General features: G+C 42.7%; 1 long non-coding RNA gene across 5 annotated transcripts in view; it reads right to left on the minus strand.

Moving 5' to 3' along the window:
* Window positions 1-18,151, minus strand: part of LOC145514952 (uncharacterized) — a 383,828-nt gene that overhangs the window by 255,192 nt on the left and 110,485 nt on the right. For 3 of the 5 annotated variants that reach the window (XR_014060583.1, XR_014060582.1, XR_014060584.1), the window contains one exon: window positions 10,719-13,786. The exons of the other annotated variants lie outside the window; for them this stretch is intronic. This is a non-coding gene — a long non-coding RNA (uncharacterized LOC145514952). Of the gene's footprint in view, window positions 1-10,718; window positions 13,787-18,151 lie in introns of those variants that run through there. 5 annotated transcript variants of the gene reach the window in all.

Raw genomic sequence — 18,151 nt, forward strand, 5'->3', positions numbered from 1 at the left:
ATTATAGGTGAGGAAACAAACAGAAAGGTTCAGCCATATGTTTACATGACAGCATCAGAGCTGAGGGTGTAGAGCTGAAAGCCCCCCAAACGTGGTTCCCATGTCAAGGTGGTGTGAGTTTCCTGGGGATAGCATAACAAGCTGCTACAAACTGGAGGGCTTAAAACAATAGAAACTTGTCCTCTCACTGTTCTGGAGGCCGGAAGTCCAAAATCAAGCAGGGCCCTTGCCTGCTTCCCCTGAAGGCTCTAGGAGAGGATCCTTCCTTTTCTCTTCCAGCTTCTGGAGGCTCCAGATGCTCCTGTACGTGTGGTGGCATCACTCCCATCTCCTCCTCTGTCTTTGTGTGGCTTTCTGCTCTTCTGTGTCTGTCTCCCCTCCGTGTATCTCTTTATAAGGACACTTGTGATTGGACTTAGAGCTCATTCAGATATTCCAGGTTGATTTTGTCTCACAATCCTTAACCTAATTACTTCTGCAGACTCTTTTTCCAAATAAGGTCACATTCACAGGTTCTAGGGATAAGGACACATCTTTCCAGGGCCACCACCCAGCCCACAGACACCAACAGTTAGTTCCATGCCATTGCAGGCCAGTCATTTAACCTTCTGGCAGTCAAGTGAGGCAGTGCATGAAAAACATTCAGGATGTGGTCTGACATATAATAAGAGTCCAACAAACATTAGTGACTGTTACTTCTCATCATCACACAACTGTTGAGAAGAGGAACTAGGATTTGAACCAGGCACACATAACTAATACTTTTACTTCTCTCTCAGACTAAAGAGTGGGGCTTGGAGAAATCTTTGCAGACCCAGTGATCACCCACCCATCAACCTACAGTCATTCTGTAGAACCCTTTGATACACTCTCCTGGTCCAGAGCTTGGGAAAGGGCTGATCTCTCCCCACATCCCCTCCTGAGGCTCTCAAAAAATTATTCTGGAGAATCTCGGTTCCTCTGTCTCACCATCTCAAACACCCTGACAGTAATTACAGCTGCCACACTAGAATGCTTTGAGGGTTATTGAGTTAATGACTATAAAGTCTGTGGAGCTCTTCGGAGGGAAGAAGCCATAAAAATCAGATAAATAAAACAGTCAATCAGCACATGTTTATTGTGTCCACAGGGTGCACAGCACTGTACTTGGAAATAAAGATTAAAGAGGAGAAAAGCAAAGAAAAGGAAGGAGGAAAGTTAGTTCAATAAAAGTCTTTCCAAGCTAGAGTATAAGACCTGCTATAAAGCAAAGATCTAGAGCTCTCCAAGACTTTAAAAAATGAAGGAGGTACCCACAAACCAGGAAGATAAAGATAAAGAACTTAATTAGAAAAAAAGGTGGGCAAAGGATTTAAGTAGACAGTTTACCAAAAAAAAATAAAACTAGCCAAAAAACAATAAAGAGATGCATAACTGTTCTCATAAATGAAACAACAAGATCTTTTTCACGTATCACATGGTCAATTTTTTGGTTTTCTGATACACAGTACTATCAAGAGAGTAAAGAAACAAGTACTCTCAATCCACTTCTGGGGACAATATGAGTTGGAACAACCTGCCTGGAGAACAATGAAGCAAGAACTATCACAATTAAAAATGTATATGCCCTTTGATCCAGCAATCTCACAGCTAGGAACCTGCCCTGGGGATACACTCACAAAAACACACTTGGCTATATAAACATATTTATTACATTGCTACTCTTGATGACAGAAAATCTGGAAAACCTAATGTCTGGGAGTAGTGCACTGGTTAAATTATGGATAATGTACATGGTAAATATGAGGCAGATGTAAGCAAGAATGAGGTAACTCTGTCCACTGGAAGGACAGTGTGCCAAAGTATCATAAGAGAAAGATTCTAGAACAAAACAGTATGCATAGTACAACCCTTTTGTGAATAATATGGGGAGCTTCATATTTGAGGATGATCCTCGGAATGTGCTGTGGACACACCTGGATCTGCACTCCTGACCTCCTGGTAGGACGGTGGGAGGCCATCAGGTTTAGAGCTGAAGCTTGGAGAGATGAGAGACTTTGTTTTCTTTGTGAAAGCCAAACTCCACCCAGATACATCACAAGAACAATGAAGACCATAGTGTATTAAGGTCCTGAACTTTGCTGTTGTTTAGTCACTAAGTCGTATCCAAATCTTTGCGACCTGGTGAACTCCAGCACTGGCATCATCTCCCAGAGATTGCCCAAACTCGTGTCCATTGAGTCAGTGATGCCATCCAGCCATCTCATCCTCTGTCATCCCCTTTCTCCTCTTGCCTTCAATCTTTCCCAGCATCAGGGTCTTTTCCATTGAGTCAGCTCAGATCTTCCCCAGGAAGCTGGCATGTGAGGGGCTAGTTTCCCTGGGGTGTGTCAGAAGTGATGGGAACTGAGTGCAGGAACTCTGCCTCCCCCAGGGTGAGACTCTTCCTGGATCCAGCCATTTCCTTCTTTTCTTTCTTAAGCATGTGTCCCATTAAGTCCCCACCACCATCCCCTTCTACCCTGTTCTCCCAGCAGCTACTTGGACTCGGGCCACCAATGGGCAGGAAAAGCAACTGATTAGACCTGAGACACCTCATGTTTTGTGTGGTGCTCAGTAAAAGTGCTTGCTCTTTCAATTGCCTTCAAATGGAAATGTGACAAAATCAACCAAAAACATGTAAAGAATATCCTTGTATTCCAAAATCTTTTCAGTCAAAAAGTACTGAAAGCTAAAAACATCATGATGGGTTTTGCTATTTTTTTCAATAGCCTGTACATTAGAATGGAGGTAGGCACCTATTTGCCTCACTATTTCCTGGTCTGAGTATAGTGGTGGGTCCATAATAAATATCAATTGAATGACTGACTAATTGTAAGACTTGGATTCTGGACTCAGCTTATGTTAAGATCTTGTGCAAGTCACTCAATCCTCTGAGTTTTCTTTGTCAGTTCAGTTCAATTCATTTGCTGAGTCATGTCCAGCTCTTTGCGACCCCATGGACTACAGCATGCCAGGCTTCCCTGTCCAACACCAACACCCAGAGCTTGCTCAAACTCACGTCCATTGAGTCGGTGATACCATCCAACCATCTCATCTTCTGTCATCCCTTTCCCCTCCTGCCTTCAGTTTTTCCCAGCATCAGAGTCTTTTCCAAGGAGTCAGTTCTTCACATCAGGTGATCAAAGTATTGGAATTTCAGCTTCAGCATCAGTCCTTCCAATGAATATTCAGGACTGATTTCCTTTAGGATGGACTTTGATCTCCTTCCAGACCAAGGTACTCTCAGGAGTCTTCTCCAACACCACAGTTCAAAAGCACCAGTTCTTTAGTACTCAGTCTTCTTTATGGTCCAACTCTCACATCTATACATGACTACTGAACTTGGACCCAAGTTAAAATTCCAACTCTAGTGCTTCTTCTTAGCTGTATGACTTTGGGCAAGTCACTTCACCTCTACAGAGAGGTGAGGAACTAAGGAACAGTCCTCAGTGCCCCTAAAATAGCAATAATCACTAGTTACTTCATAGAGTTTGTGTTTCTTTTAACTAGAAGCAGATTTATTGAGAGATATACTATGGACTTGGAGTTCTCACAGAAGAAGATGAGTGATGTGATCACGCATCTAAAGCCAGACATCCTGGAATGCGAAGTCAAGTGGGCCTTAGGAAGCATCACTACAAACAAAGCTAGTGGAGGTGAGGGAATTCCAACAGGGCTATTTCATATCCTAAGAGATGATGCTGTGAAAGTGCTGCACTCAATATGCCAGCAAATTTGGAAAACTCAGCAGTGACCACAGGACTGGAAAAGGTCAGTTTTCGTTCCAATCCCAAAGAAAGGCAATGCCAAAGAATGTTCCAACTACCACACAATTGCCCTCATCTCACACTCTACCAAAGTAATGCTCAAAATTCTCCAAACCAGGCTTCAAGAGTATGTGTACTGTGAACTTCCAGATGTTCAAACTGGATTTATAAAAGGCAGAGGAACCAGAGATCAAATTGTCAACATCCGTTGGATCATTGAAAAAGCAAGAGAGTTTCAGAAAAACATCTACTTCTGCCTTATTGACTATGCTAAGGCCTTTGACTGTGTGGATCACAAGAAACTGTGGAAAATTCTTAAAGAGATGGGAATATCAGACCAACTGACCTGCCTCCTGAGAAATCTGTATGCAGGTCAAGAAGCAACAGTTAGAACTGGACATGGAACAATAGACTGGTTCCAAATCAGGAAAGGAGTACATCAAGGCTGTATATTGTCACCCTGCTTATTTAACTTATATGCAGAGTACATTATGCAAAATGCCAGGCTGTATGAAGCATAAGCTGGAATCAAGATTGCCAGGAGAAATATCAATAACCTCAGATATGCAGATGACACCACCCTTATGGCAGAAAGCGAAGAAGAACTAAAGAGCCTCTTGATGAAAGTTAAAGAGGAGAGTGAAAAAGTTGGCTTAAAACAACATTCAGAAAACTAAGATTATGGTATCTCGTCCCATCACTTCATGACAAATAGATGGGGAAACAATAGAAACACTGAGAGACTATTTTTGGGGGCTCCAAAATCACTGCAGATGGTGACTGCAGCCATGAAATTAAAAGATGCTTGCTCCTTGGAAGAAAAGCTTGACCAACTTAAACAGCATATTACAAAGCAGAGACATTACTTTGCCAACAAAAGTCCACGTAGTCAAAGCTATGGTTTTTCCAGCAGTCACGTATGGATGTGAGAGTCACACTATAAAGAAAGCTGAGCGGCAAAGAATTGATGCTTTTGAACTGTGGTGTTGGAGAAGACTCTTAAGAATCCTTTGGACTGCAAGGAGCTCAAATCAGTCAATCCTAAATATAGTCATTCTTGAATATTCATTGGAAGGACTGATGCTGAAGCTGAAACTCCAAAACTTTGACCACCTGATACGAAGAACTGACTCACTGGAAAAGACCCTGATTCTGGGAAAGATTGAAGGTGGGAGAAGGGGACAACAGAGGATGAGATGGTTGGATGGCATCACTGACTCGATGGATATGAGTTTGTGCAAGCTCCAGGAGTTGGTGTTGGACAGGGAAGCCTGGCATGCTGTAGTCCATGGGGTCGCAAAGAGTCGGACATGACTGAGTGACTGAACTGAACTGAACTGTGGACTTCCCTGATAGCTCAGTTGAATGAATACGCCTGCAACACAGGAGACACGGGTTCCATCCCTGGGTTGGGAAGATCCCCTGGAGAATGGAAAGGCTACCCACTCCAGTATTCTAGTCTGGAGATTTGCATGGTCTGTATAGTCCATGGGGTCACAAAGAGTCAGACAGGATTGAGCAACTTTCACTTTCATACATTCCATAGGCAGAATACGGTCCATCTCAGAAGGTAAGAGATGTCCTTTGTAGAGTCTTTATGAAAAATAAACGTGTACTATCTGAGGAGTATTTGAGACAATGCTTGACAGATAGCCACACCCACTATAAGTGCTGTTAAGCAAGTAAATTGGACTCAAACACTGAGTACTCCCTCTCGCGTATCCCAGGGTGACTCGGCCCCAAACACCCAAGGGGAACAAAAGAAATGAAAAGAACGGTGCCTTTTATGTATTCAGTGGGCCACTGTACAGGATGAAGTCATTTTAAAAAGGATAATTAGACCTCCAATTGGTTTTCATTTTATTTCATTTTCTTGCCTGCAGTTGACAAGCAGGGAGATTGTGTTACTTCCACAGCCGCCAAGAGCAAAGCTGCCTTGTTCCCCTATTTCTATAGCAAACTCGTGAAAGAGAGAAGCCTGCTGGTGCAAACTGCTTTGATGGGAGGAAGCATCTAAAACGCATTTTAATTTCAATTTGTGTGAAGCTTTTGTATCAAATTACGGATCTGGGGCACGATGCGGCTCAGTGAAGAATCCCATTTTCCATTCATTTGGATGTGTTCATCGTGCCATTATAGGGTAAAATAATTAAGGCTGAAAACCTATCTCAACTGGAGATTGTCTACCAGTGTCCCACTTCCTGTGTTGATCAAGTCAGGGGACAGACCAATGATCAGTATTCCAGGACCAGCATTGCTCCCCTGGAAATCCCAGACCAGCCAAAAATCACCAGTCACATCAGTGAGTCCAAGGGACTTCTCACTCAAATGTGATCTTGCCAGTGGTCTGATGTCAACCGCAAGCCAAGGTTGCCTAAACAAACTAAAACAGAAGCTGGAAGAATTCAGTAAAGCAGCTGAATTCTGTAAAACCACTGAGTAACTGGTTATTAGGCAGATAAATCCACCTAGCTGTGTTTTTGCAAATCAAATTGAGTCTGCATTTGGAGGCCAAAGCAATCAGGCTAAAAAAGCCACACTTGCTTACATATTTTTTATTCCTCTGGTCTGGCACGTCAGGTGGTTTCCTTGTGGTATAAAGTTCTGCTCTGTACAAGGATCACCTTTACTGGGACTGTGCACCCATCCCTGCTCTGTGTTAGCTGCTAACTGGTCACGGGTGCCTCCCTTTTCAGAGAATGGTTCTGCTTACAGGACTCATGTCATCTAGGAGGATACATGCTGTTCCCAAGCCTAATGACAATCATCAACCCAGGAGCCACCAATGACTGGCTAAAACTGGAATCAAAGGGTAGCCTCCTTGCCTCAAGAGAGAATAACTCCGCAATGTGACCTATATCCAGAGCACAACCACCCTCCATGAATCAGGCCAAGGCTAGATTTTTTTTTTTTTTTTTTCAAGGCTAGATTTTAATCAGGGCCACAGCCCTGATTAGCAATTCCCTTCCATCTTATCTCCCTTAATCTCTTATGGGAGTCTCCTGAGAGCATTCTCTCAATAAATCATGGGTACCCAAATCCCTGTCTCAGGCTCTGCTTCTAGGGAACCCAAATTTATTAGCTTCCTATCACTGCTGTAACAAATTACCACATATTTAGCAACTCAAACATTGCAAATATATTACCATTCTGGAGGTCAGAAATCTGACCTAGGTCTCACTGGGCTCAATCAAAGTGTTGGCAGGGCTATATGCTTCTTCTGGAGATTTTTGGGGATAATCCCTTCCTCACTTTTGCCAGTACCGAGAAGTCACCTGCACTTCTTGGTTCATGGCCCACCTTCACTGCAAGCTTTTCTTCCATTGTCACTTGATGTTCTCTGACTATGACCCCTCCCTCATTGACTTACAATGATGCTTATAAATATATTGGACCCCACTGGATAATCCAGGCTAGTTTCCCCCTGTCAAGATCTTTCCTTTAATCACATCTGCAAAGTCTTCTTTACCGTGTCAGGTAAGATACTAGTTCCAGGAATTAAAATATGAACATCTGGAGGGCCATTATTTTGCTCCCTCCACACTAACCTAAGAGAGTATGAGAAGCAGACCTAAGAATGAGATTCAAAGGAAGGGATTTGGAGTTGAATCATGACTTGGCTGCCTGGCAAAGAAGCATCCATCATTGAGGGGAGATGGAGCACCATCCATCCCTGGCACATTGGCACAGTGCAATTACTAAGACTTTGACCTGTGGATAACTAGGACAGGCTAGAGGTGGAAGGGGATGCGCTGGCTTCTGTAACATCACTGGTGTCGAGAAGGAGTGAAAGATACAGTAATTATCTGGACTGTAAAATTGGGTGGCTGTTGCTGAATACCATGAACGCATCGGAAAGAAAAAAATGACAGCCTCAGGGCAATCTTTCAACAATTTAGAGTAAATTGTGTTGTGTGAGAAAGCCTCCTTGGCAGTAGTTAAAGGAACCCTGATATTCTTCAGCATGAAAACAGAGCTGGAGAACAGATACAGGACTTATCTCTAAGAGTGGCAAAACTTTAGAGAAGGCTGAATTTTCAGACTAGGCACATGTCCTACACTCAAGTCAGGGCCTTGATGGAATGAGTGGAACTCTGAGAATTGGGGTGGGGATATCTGGGAAGATGTACTTAATTACTTTCCACCCGAAGAGCCCCCTGAACTGTCTGGGCCTGTTAAAGTGTTCTCCTTTTCTTGTTGGAAGACAGGCCCCGTTTTCTGCTTGAAGAATAGCAATGCCACAAGTGGGCCAGGTGCCTAAGGATACAATGTTCCCACCTCCATTGCTGACTACCAGACCAACAGCAAGTGTTAACTCTCAGACTAACCTAATGAGCAAGTGTTGGGCCTGCTAGGGAGAGAGGGATGCATGCCATAATAGCCACAGGACTGGTTTACATGGCTGGGCAAGAACCAGGAGACCATGACTGGAAATGAATCCCTGGGTGTTTGGTCAATGAGGGCAGAACATAAAGTGTTTTGGATAAAAGAGTTTATTTCACAGGAGCCCTCCTGTGACATAGGATTTAACTCCCGGCAAAGCTCTGAGATATGTCTTACATGCAGCAGGGATGGCTCTTGGGAATTTGAACTTAAGCCCTTCAGGCTGGGATACAAAGAAGGAGGTGTGGGTAACAGTTTAATTGAAGCCAACTGTTAGCAGTGCCATGGTGGCTTGGAAATCAGTGGTAAGGTATCTGCGAAAAAAAATCTGAGCTGACATCTTAGGAAGCCCCAATTCCTCACGGAATCTAAGGAAAAGGGATTCTACTTGCTGGTGAATTATAGAGCTGCCCCCATTAACCAGGGGGAACCAGTGTGACACCATGTGAGAAAAGGAGAAAACATAGCAGTATTGAGGACTGCTCTTCTTAGAAAGGCCTGCTTACAAGACTGGCCTTTGAATGGCATCTGGAAATTTGGATTTGAGGGGGGTTTCCACCTTTCCCAGAACTGAGAAGAGGGCTCACTATGCCTAGACTATTAAAACAGTAGGACTTTTGTGGTGAACGCCTGCTTTCCTCCTGGGAGTCTGGAATGTAGCCATTTGCCAGACAGAGGGTAACCCCAGTAGAAACCCTAGGCATTGAGTCGCTAATGAACTTCCCTGGTGGACGCATCTCAAGTGTTGTCATAACACATTGCTGGGGGAAGTAAGCACATCTTATGTGATGTTCATCACTAGGAGAGGACACTTGGAAGCTTGTAGCGTGTTTCCTTTGATCTTTGCCCTAAGCACTTCTCCCTTTTGCTGATTTTGCTTTGTATCCTTTTGCTGTAATAAATCATAACCATCAGTATAGCTATATGCTGATTCTAGGAATCCTCCTAGCAAATCATCAAACCCAGGGGGTGGTCTTGAGGATCTCACACACACACCATGACAAACAGATACATAGTTTTCTTCATACACATTTATCTGGGCCCTCCCGAGGGTGAAAAGCTTAGTGAATCATGAAGAAAATGCCCTCTTACCCCAAGAGTTGTTTCTTTGCCTTCTGTCCTAGGGGATTTTGCTTTCCCTTGAACCACTGTTGATGTGTTCCATCTTATTTAATGTATAAGGAGTTTGATTTCATGTCTAGAGGTATATGTCTTCACCTTGTAAAACAGAATTTTTCAGAACTTCTGGGGGCTTTTTTCCCATTCTCAAAGTACAGATACAGACTTTTTTATCCCACTGCCCCCCAAATCCCCAAAATATTAGAAATTTTAACATTCTTTCCCCCTATCTACAATCTCTAAACTACAACTCGCTAATAAGTAGAAACAAAATCCTACTGGACAGATTTGTCCAATGCTCTGCCGGTGGGGGGGATGGGAAGGAAGTAGTATGATGCTGTGGGTGCCCAGAAGTCACCTCCATCAGACCAGGGCTTCCTGGTCCTCTCAGTTGATCTTAAAGACTAACAATTATCATGGTTGACTAAGCCTTAAAGAAGGACTATAAATTATCATGATGAAAAAGTTGTCAAAGTGGACCATTTGCATTGAATGGACAGGAGTAAGAAATGGCTTGGGTTATTCCAAGAACCTGCAAGGAGCTCAGATCCTGGGGTAAAGGGGTGGGGAGATCTTAGATGCACATGAAAAGTGACTCTTCTCTATGTATACTAAGGAAAGGGAAAATTTACTCGAGCAATAAAGGCATGTATGAAAGTGTGTGTGTGTATATATAGCTGAAATCCACAGATCATCTCATCAACTGCCCCTTGAGTTGCAGCATTAATTTTCTGTCCTCTATTCTGGATGCCTCTCTTAGATAACTTTTCCAGATTCCTCTGTGTTCCCCATCTCCTGACCAAATCCCTCAGCCCTCAGATCTCCCATTCTCTGGCCCAGTCTCATTAGGTACAAGATGATAGGGTCACAGTTTGATAGTTGATCTGTATTCTGTTCCAGCCTTGGCAGTCTTGCCCCTACCTGTCAATGTCCGAGAGCTGTCATAGAGACCAGAGGTATTGAGTGGCTGTCCTAGTCAGAATCATGGCCAGAAACAGATGGCTTGCTGAAGGGGGGTGGCATATAAAGAAGTGGCAAGCTGAGGAAAACCCACAGGTCACAAAGCTCTTCCTATAACAGTAGGAAGTAGATACTACCCTCTTGTTGAAGGCACAAATGAAGGAAGTATTACCAAAAGTTAAAAAAAAAAAAAAATCTGTAGCTTTGGGAGAGGACCACCTGACAGGAGCTATGCCCCACCACAGAAAAATACAACCACTACTGACCTGTGTCCCACCAGGAAGTGATTCACAAATTCAAATGTGTTCAACTCCATTTCATCCTTCCCTCCAACCTCTTGCTAGTGCCTCACATTGACCAAATCCAGTGAGAAACCAGAGGGCAAGAGAACCCACTGATGGATCTAGCAGAGCAAATGGAAGATGCTCAGCTTAATGGCTGACTACATGACACACACAGAGAAATAAATTAAGGTACGTTCCAGCAGCTTTTATTTATATGAAATAGGCAACAGATTTCAACTTGCCAAGAGAGTTTGAAAACTTGTTTAAAAACTAGAAAATGCAATTTTTTGCTTCAATAGCACATACCTTGGTAGGCAGCCAGCTATTAACATACTCAGGTGACTGGGGCATCCCACCCCTCCTAGTAGGCAGAAGAAAGATGCCACTTTAGAACAAGATGGGAGCACTGCAGGATACAGCTAGCCTCTTCAGTCCTCTCTGGCGTAGTAGATATAGCAAAGATTTTGCTGCCTGTCTGCCCCCACAGTGACGCTGGCACTTTCTAATAATCGTGTGTCTCTTAGGATCCATTTCACTTTTCTGCAGTTACCAGGTCTCAGTTGTGACCCAGTGGAGACTTTGCTCTCGCCTTACTACTCAGTCACCCTGGGGTCTTATTTCAAAGGCTTTCTGGATTCAATTTCACATTTCCACAGTCAATGGGTATTAATCCTAATGAACATCACTTATCCTGGGCTTTCCATGACCAGTGGTAGGAAAGACAGGCATGAAATGAAGACTCAAATGTTTGTGCAACTTCCCATTGAGATACGAGGCTTGAGAGTTCCACTATAACTGAAATTACCAGTCCCCCAGGGGCAAAGTGCTTAGCAGCTGTTAGAGACTGAAGGGATGACAGAAAGGGAGAGAGGCTAGGAGAATAAGTATTCCCGCTCCTCCAGGTGACACAGGTGAGCCACCTGCACAGGTGAGCAGAAAAGTGCCCACAGAGATTATGTTCACTTTTCCTTTGATGTTAAAAACAGTTTAATAGATGGTAGGTGGCTTTGTAGCTTTGCCATTAGGTAGCATTCCCATAGTAAGAGGATTTTTCTTTCAATTAATAATCCTCTGAAGAAGCAAACTAACTCATGTCTTGACATCATCCTCCTTAGGCACTATAGGAGAGGGTAGCATAGCAGTTAAGGGCTCAGGTTTTAGAACCAGCCTGCCTGGGTTTAAATCCCTACTTTACCACTTACTAGCTATGTAACCTTAGGAAAGGGCTTCCCAGGAGGCACTAGTGGTAAAGAATCTGCCTGTCAATGCAGAAGATATAAGATGCAAGAATTCCATCCCTCAGTCAGGAAGATCCCCTGAAGGAGGGCATGGCAACCCACTCCAGTCTTTTTGGATTCTCTTGCCTGGAGAATCCCATGGACTGAGGAGCCTAGTGGGCTATAGTCCACAGCGTCGCAAACAGTCGGATACAACTAAAGTGACTTAGCACGCAGCATGAACACAACCTTAGGAAAACCACTTAACTTCTCTGGGCCTCTCACTCTTCTGATCTCTAACTTCTTATCTGTTAAGAGGTAATTATAGCCCTTCCTCACTGAGTTGGTGAGAAGGTTAAGGAAGAAAATAGATACAGCTCAGCATAGTCTCAAAAAATTAAACAAAAAATTGCAATATGAACCAGCAATTCTACTCCTACACAAAAGAACTGAAAAACAAATACTCAGATATTCATGCACAAATGTTTACAGCAGCACTATTCACAATAACCAAAAGGTGGAAATAGCCCAAACAGCCATCAATAATAAATGGATAAACAAAATTTGGAACATCTATACAATGGAATATCATTCAGCCATAAAAACGAATGAAGTACTGACGCATATACCATATGGATGAACCTCAAAAACGTTATGCTGAGTAAAATAAGTCAAGCTGCTGCTGCTGCTCCTGCTGCTAAGTTGCTTCAGCGTGTCCAACTCTGTGTGACCCCCATAGATGGCAGCCCACCAGGCTCCGCCGTCCCTGGGATTCTCCAGGCAAGAACACTAGAGTGGGTTGCCATTTCCTTCTCCAATGCATGAAAGCGAAAAGTGAAAGTGAAGTCACTCAGTCGTGTCCGACTCTTCGCAACCCCATGGACTGCAGCCTACTAGGCTCCTCCATCCATGGGATTTTCCAGGCAAGACTACTGGAGTGGGTTGCCATTGCCTTCTCCGATACTATGATTCCATTTATATGAAATATCTTCAGTTCAGTTCAGTTCAGTCACTCAGTCATGTGCAACTCTTTGCGACCCCATGGACTGCAGCACACCAGGCTTCCCTGTCCATCACCAACTCCCAGAGCTTGCTCAAACTTATGTTCATTGAGTCAGTGATGTCATCAAACCATCTCATCCTCTGTCGTCCCCTTCTCTTTCTGCCTTCAATCTTTCCCAGCATCAGGGTCTTTTCTAATGTGTCAGTTCTTCGCATCAGGTGGCCAAAATATTGGAGTTTCTGCTTTGGCATCAGTCCTTCCAATGAATATTCAGGACTGATTTCCTTTAGGATTGATTGGTTTGAGCCCCTTGCAGTCCAAGGGACTCTCAAGAGTCTTCTCCAACACCACAGTTCAAAAGCATCAATTCTTCAGTGCTCAGCTTTCTTTATAGTCCAGCTCTCACATCCATACATGACTACTGGAAAAACCATAGCCTTGACTAGACGGACCTTTGTTGGTAAAGTAATGTCTTTGCTTTTTAATATGCTGTCCAGGTTGTTCATAGCTTTTCTTCCAAGAAGCAAATGTCTTTTAATTTCATGGCTGCAATCACCATCAGCAGTGATTTTGGAGCCCCCCAAAATAAAGTCTGTCACTGTTTACACTGTTTCCCCATCTATTTGCCATGAAGTGATGGGACCAGATGCCATGATCTTAGTTTTCTAAATGTTGAGTTTTAAGCCAGCTTTTTCACTCTCACTTTCATCAAGAGACTCTTTAGTTCTTCTTCACTTTCTGCCATAAGGGTGGTGTCATCTGCATATCTGAGGTTATTGATATTTCTCCCGGCAATCTTGATTCTAGCTTGTGCTTCATCCAGCATGGCATTTCACAGGATGTATTCTGCATGTAAGTTAAATAAGCAGGGTGACAATATACAGCCTTGACGTACTCCTTTCCTGATTTGGAACCAGGCTGTTGTTCCATGTCCAGTTGTGACTGTTGCTTCTTGACCTGCATGCAGATTTCTCAGGAGGCAGGTAAGGAGGCATACAGATTTCTCAGAAGGCAGGAAATATCCTCAGGAGTCTAGAGACGAAGTACAACAAGATATTGATGAGGAAGAGTAGGAAAAGGGCATACAAAAAAGAGAAAATACAAATAGCCAACAAATACACAAAAAGATGTTCCTCATCACCAGAGTTCAAGGACTTCATGTAGGCAAATTAAAAACAAAAAAAAACACTTCACATGGGCAAAAATTAAGAAGTTTGCTAATGTCATTGATGTGGGGAAATGGTTACTTTTAAATTGCAAATGAGAGCATAATTTGGTACAGGTGCTTACAAGGACAATTTGCCAGTACCTATTAAGTTTAAATGTGCATCTCCAGTGACTTAGCAATTCCACTACTCATAGCCACTGTGGAGAAAGAGTCCACAAAGAGACATGTTCAAGGATGCTCATTGGAACAGTGTTGGCAAAAGCTAAAAACTGCAAATGTCCTAGATGTGTACCAATAGGGGATTGTTGGAGCAAGCTGACTAGTGTACTCATATAATGAAATACTATGAAGTACATAAACTAGTGAGGGAAATCTGTATGTCCCAACACAGAAACTCTCTAAGATTAGGTGCCAAAGGAAACACATCACACAGTAAATAAAACTACCCATTTTCTTGGATACAAGTCTATGGGTGAGAATATATACAAATAGATTTAAAAGAATCTAACTAAATAAGAGGTTTCTCATATGGAGGAATTCTCTAGAAATTGCTGGTGATGGTCAAGGTAACTTGAAGGTTATTTGTAACATTTATTCTATTTTTAAATGTTCATGCACCACCTGTGTTTGAAAAACATTAGAACACTTACCTGGTTGCTTTGTAGATATGTTTTCAGCAAGGACATTCTGTGATCTTCCACTTTGTCACAAGCTTAAAACTCTCCTAGTTCCTCCAAACCAACATTATTTGCCCATTTTTTGTTGTTGCTCTTGATTATACTACAGTGACTCTCTAACAATTCACTACATTATAACACTGAACTTTGCCCAAGTTGCAGAATTAGTGTTTGAAACACATTTTTTCCTCCATTTATAAATGCATATATCCCTTTCAAAGTAAAAGCCTCCCATCAGACTCACATGCCCAAACTTGAAAATGGAAGCAGGTCTACCAAAGAAGCAGAGCCTGAGGCAGCCATTCTAAGAAAGACAGTAGCATCAACCTCATTGTGTTCCAAGGGCTGCAATAATGAAGTCCGCATTCTCTCTCTCAGGTGTCTGTGAGCAGGAAACACCTCGGGGTTTGAACCTGAGGCAACAGGGGTATGGTCTTTGGCAGTTATTCCTGACTGTGGCCTCTAGACCTGTATTTCAGCCCTCCCAGACATGCTGTGAACTACACAATACCATTTTGATAAATTTATTTTCTGCTGAAATGAATCAGGGTTGGTGTCTATTTTGTGCAGCTGACTCTGTGATCTTGTGAAAGCTAGCTAATTTCTTCTGTTTCCTCATCTATTAAAAATGAGGATAATCATGTCTATCTCACAGGGTTACAAGAAGACAAAATGTATGCCATATATATTTTTTTATTTATTTATTTTTTTACTTTACAATATTGTATTGGTTTTGACATACATTGACATGAATCTGCCATGGGTGTACATGTGTTCCCCTTCCAGAACCCCCCTCCCACCTCCCTTCCCATGCCATCCCTCTGGGTCATCCCAGTGCACCAGCCCCAAGCACCCTGTATCATGCATCGAACCTGGACTGGCGATTCGTTTCACATATGATAATTTACATGCTTCAATGCCATTCTCCCATATCATCCCACCCTCGCCCTCTCCCATAGAGTCCAAAATACAGTTCTATACATCTGTGTCTCTTTCGCTGTCTCGCATACAATTTTAAATAGATATTGCACATACAAAATATATTTTAAATGTATATATATTAATATATCCACTGAGTATATTTTATGCAGTTATATGAATCTTTTAATATTATATCTCTACATATAAAATCTTATTATGGTAAAAAATGTTTAAAAACCTGATGTATACATTTTTCTGCAGGGTTAGGGGCAATGAAACATGACGGGTTCTTAGAATGTATAGTAGATAAATCGCAGCAGATTTCCACTTTCAATATCTCAGATAAATGGAAAGGCAAATAATGTACAGCTTTCAAGGAGGAAGGAAAAATAAGCAAAAGGATAAGCAAAAATAAGCAAAATAAGCAAAAATAAGCCCTTTGTGGATCTAAACTTGAGTACCAACAATCACTCCAAACATCCTATGGCTCACCTATTTTGTGTATAATCTGTGGTGACCTTTCCATTGAAAGCCAGTTTTCTGATACCAAATGATTTCCAATCACAGGCCAGCCAGCTTGACGGCATTCACAGAACTCACCCATTCTAATATCAGTCACAATAAACATCATTAGGATTGAATATTTTCTGCAAAATGACTCTCAAGCCCTAGAGTGAAGTCCAGAGCCAAAGCAGGTGACATCAAGATTAACGACATTGTTGAGTGCCCACGCAGGCGTTTCCCTGCCAGCCCAAGTAATCAAGAGGTGGAGGATGTGATGGTGTGGAAGGGCCTCGGGGATCCTGGAGTGCAAATTAGTCTGAGTGTCAGATTCTCTAGAGCTAGAAATCCATGTTCCCTGTCCATTCACAGGGAGCAAATAACCCCACCACATGTCCTGCAGCTACTCTATCAGACCAGGAGAAGTGAGGCTGAAAGTCCCCATTTCCCTGCTCCATGGGAGTCTTCAAAATGATCAGCCACAACAAGCAGAGACAGAAATGGAGCTGAGCTGAAAATGAGTGTGCTTTTTCCCACTTCTCTCTGGACCATCTGCAAAAGAGATCCAGGACTTCCTTGAAAATTACCAGGACATCATCAGTGTGTTCCTTGTTAATATTTTTTCACCTGAGGACTTCAGGCTCCCCCAGGATGTTCCTTCACACATCCAAACAACAGAAGAAGAAGGGAGGTGGGAAGTACAAACCCCAAATTTAAGTTGGGAAAAAGCGGCAGCAAATCTCAGTTCAAAGTTGTCCTCTGCTTCAGTCTTAATATAATGCCTGATCAGAAGGCATTGCAGCCATCCCTGGTGGCTTATCCCTGGTCTGCCTGCAGTGCGGGAGACCTGGGTTTGTACCCTGGGTCAGGAAGATCCCCTGGAGGAGGGCATGGCAACCCACTCCAGGATTCTTGCCTGGAGAATTCCATGGACAGAGGAGCCTGGTGGGCTATAGTCCACGGGGTCGCAAAGAGTTGAATAGGACTGAGCGACTAATACTTTAACTTTCTCTTTTAATTCAGGAACTGGTTAGCACATTTAAAAGTAAACAGGTCCCCTGAGCCATCTTTCTTCTTCCTTCTCTTACCCGTATTCTAATGATTTCTTTAGGAGAAGAGTTTATAGATATATTTTTCTCCCTAGCATGCTATCTTCACTTCTCTGGGAATAGAACCTATGCTCTTCACTGTGGGAAATTTTGTGTGGTTTTTACGTGGGCCCAAACTTGCTATTCACAGTCCCTCCCCAACAACACACACACACATACACACACACACACACCCTTACAGCCATGATAGGTGTGAACACCATTACTCAGAAGTGGCCAGTTTGAGTGACTATATGACATGTCAGTCCAAGCAGAGCTTCTCTGATATATAAGCACCAGTAGAATGTCTGGCTCTTGCTCTAAGAGTATGGGACTTAAGGATAATATAATCTTAAGCCCCTCTGGCCATTTCCACTGAAATACGGAAGAAGCTCTCCGCAGTAGGAGAAAATGATACCAACATCAAAAGGATGAACAGGAATGAACACAGAGCCCTGATGCTATCATATGAGCCATTAAAGGGATGTTGATTAATAAAAGAAGAAAATCAAAGTAAACAAGTCCATTTACTTGCAATAAGAGGTTTGAGTTAAGAAATGGTGAATGAGCAAAAGGCAAGTTGACCCCACAGGCTATAAATAAGCACTCAGGCCATACAGCAAGTCCTGGCACTTGTAGCCCAATTGTAAGTAGGAGTTTTCAGATACCTTTTGTTCAGCCCTGGGATGTAGGAATTCCTTGTAACTCACGTCAATTTATTTAACAAGTAAACTGCCTGGCTAAGACTTTAATACAGAGAGCTACTTAATAAATGTTTTATTGAATGTTTGTGGTCTGATAAATTCAGGAGACAGGGGAGACTATAATCTCCCTTGATCTTAACACTCCACTTCTATTAATTCAGTTTAGGCATAGAGCTTTTTATCCACCATGTCACAGAGTTGGCTCTAATTGACTGTGTGCTGTTAAGCTGGGGCTCTGCTATCCCATACCTCTGCAAATTACTCTTCAAGGTCCATTCTTGGCTGCTGTGGATTTATTCCTACTCGAATTCATCTTTTAGTTTCACCCCATCATCTTG

The sequence above is a fragment of the Giraffa tippelskirchi genome, chromosome 7, assembly GCF_054371585.1.
Source record: "Giraffa tippelskirchi isolate mGirTip1 chromosome 7, T2T-mGirTip1v1.2.pri, whole genome shotgun sequence".
NCBI lineage: Eukaryota > Metazoa > Chordata > Mammalia > Artiodactyla > Giraffidae > Giraffa > Giraffa tippelskirchi.